The 6,000-nt window shown below is 43.9% G+C and overlaps 1 long non-coding RNA gene across 3 annotated transcripts in view; it reads left to right on the top strand.

The window, feature by feature from the left end:
• The first annotated feature begins 2,083 nt into the window (after window positions 1-2,083).
• LOC138758193 (uncharacterized) overlaps window positions 2,084-6,000 on the top strand; it is a 41,723-nt gene continuing 37,806 nt past the window's right edge. For all 3 annotated transcript variants that reach the window (XR_011354203.1, XR_011354202.1, XR_011354201.1), the window contains exon 1: window positions 2,084-2,270. This is a non-coding gene — a long non-coding RNA (uncharacterized lncRNA). The remainder of the gene's footprint in view (window positions 2,271-6,000) is intronic.

Here is a 6,000-nt window from a genome sequence, read left to right as displayed (position 1 = left end):
ATCGAGTCCACGCTGCTGAAGATCCAGCTGCGCTGGATGGGTCACGTCTCCAGAATGGAGGACCATCGCCTTCCCAAGATCGTATTATATGGCGAGCTCTCCACTGGCCACCGTGACAGAGGTGCACCAAAGAAGAGGTACAAGGACTGCCTAAAGAAATCTCTTGGTGCCTGCCACATTGACCACCGCCAGTGGGCTGATATCGCCTCAAACCGTGCATCTTGGCGCCTCACAGTTTGGCGGGCAGCAGCCTCCTTTGAAGAAGACCGCAGAGCCCACCTCACTGACAAAAGGCAAAGGAGGAAAAACCCAACACCCAACCCCAACCAACCAATTTTCCCTTGCAACCGCTGCAATCGTGTCTGCCTGTCCCGCATCGGACTGGTCAGCCACAAACGAGCCTGCAGCTGACGTGGACTTTTTACCCCCTCCATAAATCTTCGTCCGCGAAGCCAAGCCAAAGAAGAGTAGAAATGGGTGGATGATGTGACTTGTGACTTCTGAGGGGTGCAAAGTTAAATGTGGATTGTGGAGGAACACATGGCCTCCCTGTCTATAACATCGTGGATTGTGGAGGGTCTCATGACCTCCCTGTCTAAAATCTAGTTGGAAGTTGCTTCACTTGCCAATTAAAGTTGGACTCTAGCCACTCATGAGTGCACACTCTACCTATTTTAAATGATTCAGTGTTATTATTGGCCAGATGCCCAGCTCAAGACAATATTAAAAACATCAATGCATATCACAGGTGGATAGGGTTGTAAAGGGCTTTTGGCCTTTATAATTCAAAGTATTGAGTGCAGGAGTTGGGATGTTATGTTAAAGTTGAGGTGAGGCCAAATTTAGAGCATTGTGTGCAGTTCTGGTCGTCTAACGACAGGAAAGATATCAATAAGATAGGAAGAGTGTAGACAAGATTTACTAGGATGTTGCCTGGGCTTCAGGAACTGAGTTACAGGGAAAGTTTAAACTGGTTAGGACTTTATTCCCAGGAGCGTAGAAGAACAAGGGGAGATTTGATAGAGTATGTTGCCTGGACTTCAGGAACTGAGTTACAGGGAAAGGTTAAACTGGTTAGGACTTTATTCCCTGGAGCGTAGAAGAATGAGGGGAGATTTGATCGAGGTATTTAAAATTATGAGGGGGATGGACTGAGTAAATGTAGGTCGGCTTTTTCCCCTGAGGGTGGGTGAGATACAAAACAGAGGACATAGGTTAAGAGTGAAAGGGGAAAAATTTTAAGGGGAACATGAGGGGGAATCTTCTTCACACAGTGAGTGGTGGGAGTGTGGAATGAGCTTCCAGCTGAAGTGGTGAATGCGGGCTCAATTTTAGCATTTAAGAGGAATTTGGACAGGTTCAAGGATGGGAGAGGTGTGTGGAGGGTGCAGGTCAGTGAAGCTAAGCAAAAATAAAATGGTTCAACACAGACTAGAAGGGCCGAAGAGGCCTGAATCTGTGCCGTAATGTTCTATGGTTCTATGGTGTGTAGAAGAATGAGGGGAGATTTGATAGAGGTTTTTCAAATTATGAAGGGATAGGCAGTATAAATACAGGAAAGGTTTTTCCACTAAGTGTAGGTGAGATACAAAGCAGTCGTCATTGGTTAACGGTGAAAGGGGAACCGTTCATGGGAACATAAAGGGGAACTTCTTCACACAGAGAGTGGTGGGGGTGTAGAGTGAGCTGCCAGCTGATTGGCGAATACAGGCTCAATTTTAACATTTAAGAGGTATTTGGGTGTGCACGTGGATGGGAGAGGTATGGAGGGCTGAGTGCAGGGCAGTAGGACTAGGCAAACAAAATGGTTAAGCACAGACTAGAAGGGCTGAAGGGGCCTGTTTCTGTGCTGTTGTGTTCTTTGGTTCTGTGGTTCTTCCTCCATTGTTAAAAACTCCTCTCAAATAATGCTCAAAATGAATTTATATAATATCTTAATATCATATGATCTTGTTGCCACTCAGTACTTTGCCTGGAACAAGAACATTAAGTATCCAAATTGGAACAATGATCCTTTGTTTGTTCTTTTCAAATAGTCTGGAAAGTCCGAGTACTTAAATGAAAGTCCTCCAGTTCAGGGATGGCTAACCTATGGTGCATGTGTATTTGATGGATAGAAAAAGCACAATGGCGAACTCAAAACAAACTTGTTTTTATATTAAATCAATATAATGTAGCAAAGTCATCAGTGATGTCATCAGCTCAGATTAAGTCAATTTCCTGCGTTTCCCACAGCACATCTGCCATCATGGGAGCCAGTTCACTTGCTGGTAAGTAGGTCGCCACAATATCATGTAAAAATGATAAATATCTCTTTATTAACATATTTTTGCAAAAATTGACTGGGGTGCATCTGAACTTGCGCGTGAAAAATTTGAAGCTTGGAATGTAAAACTTTGGCCACCTACTCTCTTGTTTATTGTGCTGTGAGGCTGCAATGGCTCCAGGCCAAATTCGGTGTAGATTTCTCAAGACCTCAGAGAAAGCCTATTGTAACCAACAATAGCAAAATATCAAAGCTCATAAATACTGCTTTCACTAATATTGATGTCATTTCACCAGGCCTGACATAGTAAATGAATTTCTCAATTCTGCTAAAAAGAACAGGTTTTAGAATCTATCCTTGGCTGAAGATTGCGGAACTACACCAGATGTCAAGGCAGTAATGATAGTCTGAAGTAGCCCTGTCTCAGTGCTCAGCTTGGTCCTTCTTTCTTTCTGGTCCCCACTTGCACATTCTCAAAATTAATTGAATCCAGTCCATTATGGACTGTATGTCTCTCTCTTAAAATGGCAGTGCTCCTTGGTGCAGCCAAAGTGGGGAAGAACCACAGTCTAGAGCCCTCCCGTTTCCGGGCACAGACGTGTCAAACAACAGAGGAAGGAGAAGGTGCCACAGAGGTGGTAATGGTGTAAACAGTATTGAATGCAGCAATGTACAGTAACAGAAATGTATGCATTTTAAAAAAAAATTATTTAGACATGGAGCATGGTAAGGTTAATGGGATGTAAATTGGGAGGCATGGACTCGAAAGCAAAAATGGATAGGAAAGTAAGGATGGGAACAGGCTATCAACTGCTTTCCTTTTGTAAATAACTTGTGAATAAAGTCGATTTTTGGTCAAATAAAAATGGGAATTTTCCTTATTGTACAATAGTGAAAGAAAATTTGCCATTTATAATGTTTAATTCTCTCTCTTTGGCTTGGCTTCGTGGACGAAGATTTATGGAGGGGTAATGTCCACGTCAGCTGCAGGCTCGTTTGTGGCTGACAAGTCCGATGCGGGACAGGCAGGCACGGTTGCAGCGGTTGCAAGGGAAAATTGGTTGGTTGGGGTTGGGTGTTGGGTTTTTCCTCCTTTGTCTTTTGTCAGTGAGGTGGGCTCTGCGGTCTTCTTCAAAGGAGGTTGCTGCCCGCCGAACTGTGAGGCGCCAAGATGCACGGTTTGAGGTGATATCAGCCCACTGGCGGTGATCAATGTGGCAGGCACCAAGAGATTTCTTTAGGCAGTCCTTGTACCTCTTCTTTGGTGCACCTCTGACACGATGGCCAATGGAGAGCTCGCCATATAACACGATCTTGCGGAGGCGATGGTCCTCCATTCTGGAGACGTGACCCACCCAGCGCAGCTGGATCTTCAGCAGCGTGGACTCGATGCTGTCGGCCTCTGCCATCTCGAGTACTTTGATGTTAGGGATGCTCCAATGAATGTTGAGGATGGAGCAGAGACAACGCTGGTGGAAGCGTTCTAGGAGCGTTTAATGTTTAATTAACAGCACGGTAACAGGCTCTTCTGGCCCATGGCATTGCCCATGAATTCTAAATAATGCTTGCACCAGGATAAAATAAATAACTAAAGAGCAATGAGAAACATTTCACTGCCAGGATTCAATTGGTGAAAATGCTCTGAAAGGAGCTTGGTGCTGCAGAATATCATTGAGACTATAAAGTTTGATCGACAGATGTGAACGAAGTCTTAAAGTACATTGAATTTGACACCCAAAATGTGTTTGAAAGTAAAATAAACCAGATTTATTCTGAAGCACATGTTGCCAGTGTCTCTTAATCATTAGGAGTTAAACAAGTATATCTGCAGATGCTGGGGCCAAGCACAATACACAAACATACTGAAAGAAACTCAGTAGGCCACGCAGTATAGGAGGTAAAGGGTAACCAACCCTTTACATGAATTCATTGCTAAGGTAGCCGTGTTCTCATTTCAGAATCAGAATCAGGTATGTTGTCATAAACACGTCACGAGTTTTGTTGTTCTGGCGGCAGCAATACCCCTTTCCACCGCTGACCCCTTGGCGAGGACTGGTTCGTGTTCTCTTGATATCCCCCTCCTGAAGTCCACAATCAGCTCCTTAGTTTTGCTAATGTTAAAGGTGCGGTGCACTGAGGTAGCAGCAAGCAAGCTCAAAACTCAAAAGACTGCACAACAGGCTTCATTCCAGTAGAAGTCTGAACACCAGGTCAAGCCTCGGTGGCTCCCCATGTGACTGGCTCAGGTGGGGCCGGCTCAGATTGGGTCAGCTGATTGACAGCCAGCCAGGTGGAGTCAGCCCCTTAAGTGGTCTTCCTGCAGGTACAGAGATTCCCCCCACCCTGCAGTTAGCAGGTGGTTGTATCACCACATTTTGCGAGTTTGTTGTTGGGAACTTTGCTGAGCACATCTTAACAAGCACTTTCCTTTTAGCTTCCATGTCCTGGATCATTGCACTGATCCACACTGGTTTCTGGTCTGCAAACTCCTTGACAATAAAATTAAAAATCTCCCTCTGATCTTTTTCTCAAATTACAGCTCTCCAATATCTGTCTTTCTGTGGATCCCTGATATTCGTCACCAATCCACTGATCTTCTTTGCCATCAAGATCCAAAGTTGTTTTTCTTTGCTTTTATCTCCTCTTAAATTATTCCTCAGAACCTTGTGTTTTATTACAAAGACATGATCACTTTATACCAGTGGTTCTCAACCTTTTTCTTTCCACTTATGTACCATTTTAAGTAATCCCTATGCCATCGGTGCTCTGTGATTAATAAGGGATTGCTTAAGATGGGATGTGAGTGGGAAAGAAAGGTTGAGAACCACTGCTTTAGACCCAAATGTTACTAAAATATTTGGCTTGAGGAAAAATTGCCATTGGCCCATTTCCTCTGGAGTTATGAAACCGTGCACATAACGAGTCAATGAGGTATGATTAAAACAGTGGTTCTCAACCTTTTTCTTTCCACCCACACACCACCTTAAGCAATCCCTTACTAATCACAGAGCACCGACAGCATAGGGACTACTTAACGTGGGAAGAAAAAGGTTGAGAACCTGTGCTTTCTACGATACAGAGTCATGTTTATTTGGTTGCACTCCTATGAAGTTCTTTGGAGTATTTTACTATATTAAAGAATTCTTGTATTTCTCCAGCAGATTATATTCTTTGACAGTCTACTAAGGACACAGCTTGGATAATAATAATAACAATAATAATAAGCTTTTTATTGTCATTGTACATACAACGAGATTTATGACAGCAGTACAAGGTTACCAGTGCAGCGACGCAACCACAGACAGCACCACAGAAGTTAAAAAAAAATGTATTTACAGTGCCGTATATGTCCTTTATGTGAATGGAGGGGGGGTGTCGGCTGTATGTATAGTAGTACTCATCAATATAAATCAGTGGTTCTCAACCTTTTTGAATTGATACGGAGGAGCATTGGATGGGTTGCATTTCGATTCTCAGTTGCCCTTTGATGAAATCAGGCATCGATGTCCAAAATCTGTGCAAGACAGTATCCAGAGCAACACACAAAGTGCTAGAGGAACTCAGTGGATCAGGCAGCAACCACAGAAAGCAATAGGCTGTCGATGTTTCAGGCTGAAAATCTCTTCATCGGAAAAAAAAATCAAGAACCAGGCAGACACCTGAATTAAAGGGAGAGAGGGTCGGGGGAAGGGGGAGGAGCAGAGGCTGGCAGGTGATAGGTAAATGCCTGTAGG

This window comes from Narcine bancroftii, chromosome 3 (assembly GCF_036971445.1).
Source record: "Narcine bancroftii isolate sNarBan1 chromosome 3, sNarBan1.hap1, whole genome shotgun sequence".
Lineage (NCBI taxonomy): Eukaryota > Metazoa > Chordata > Chondrichthyes > Torpediniformes > Narcinidae > Narcine > Narcine bancroftii.
This window is presented reverse-complemented; position numbering and strand designations above follow the sequence as displayed.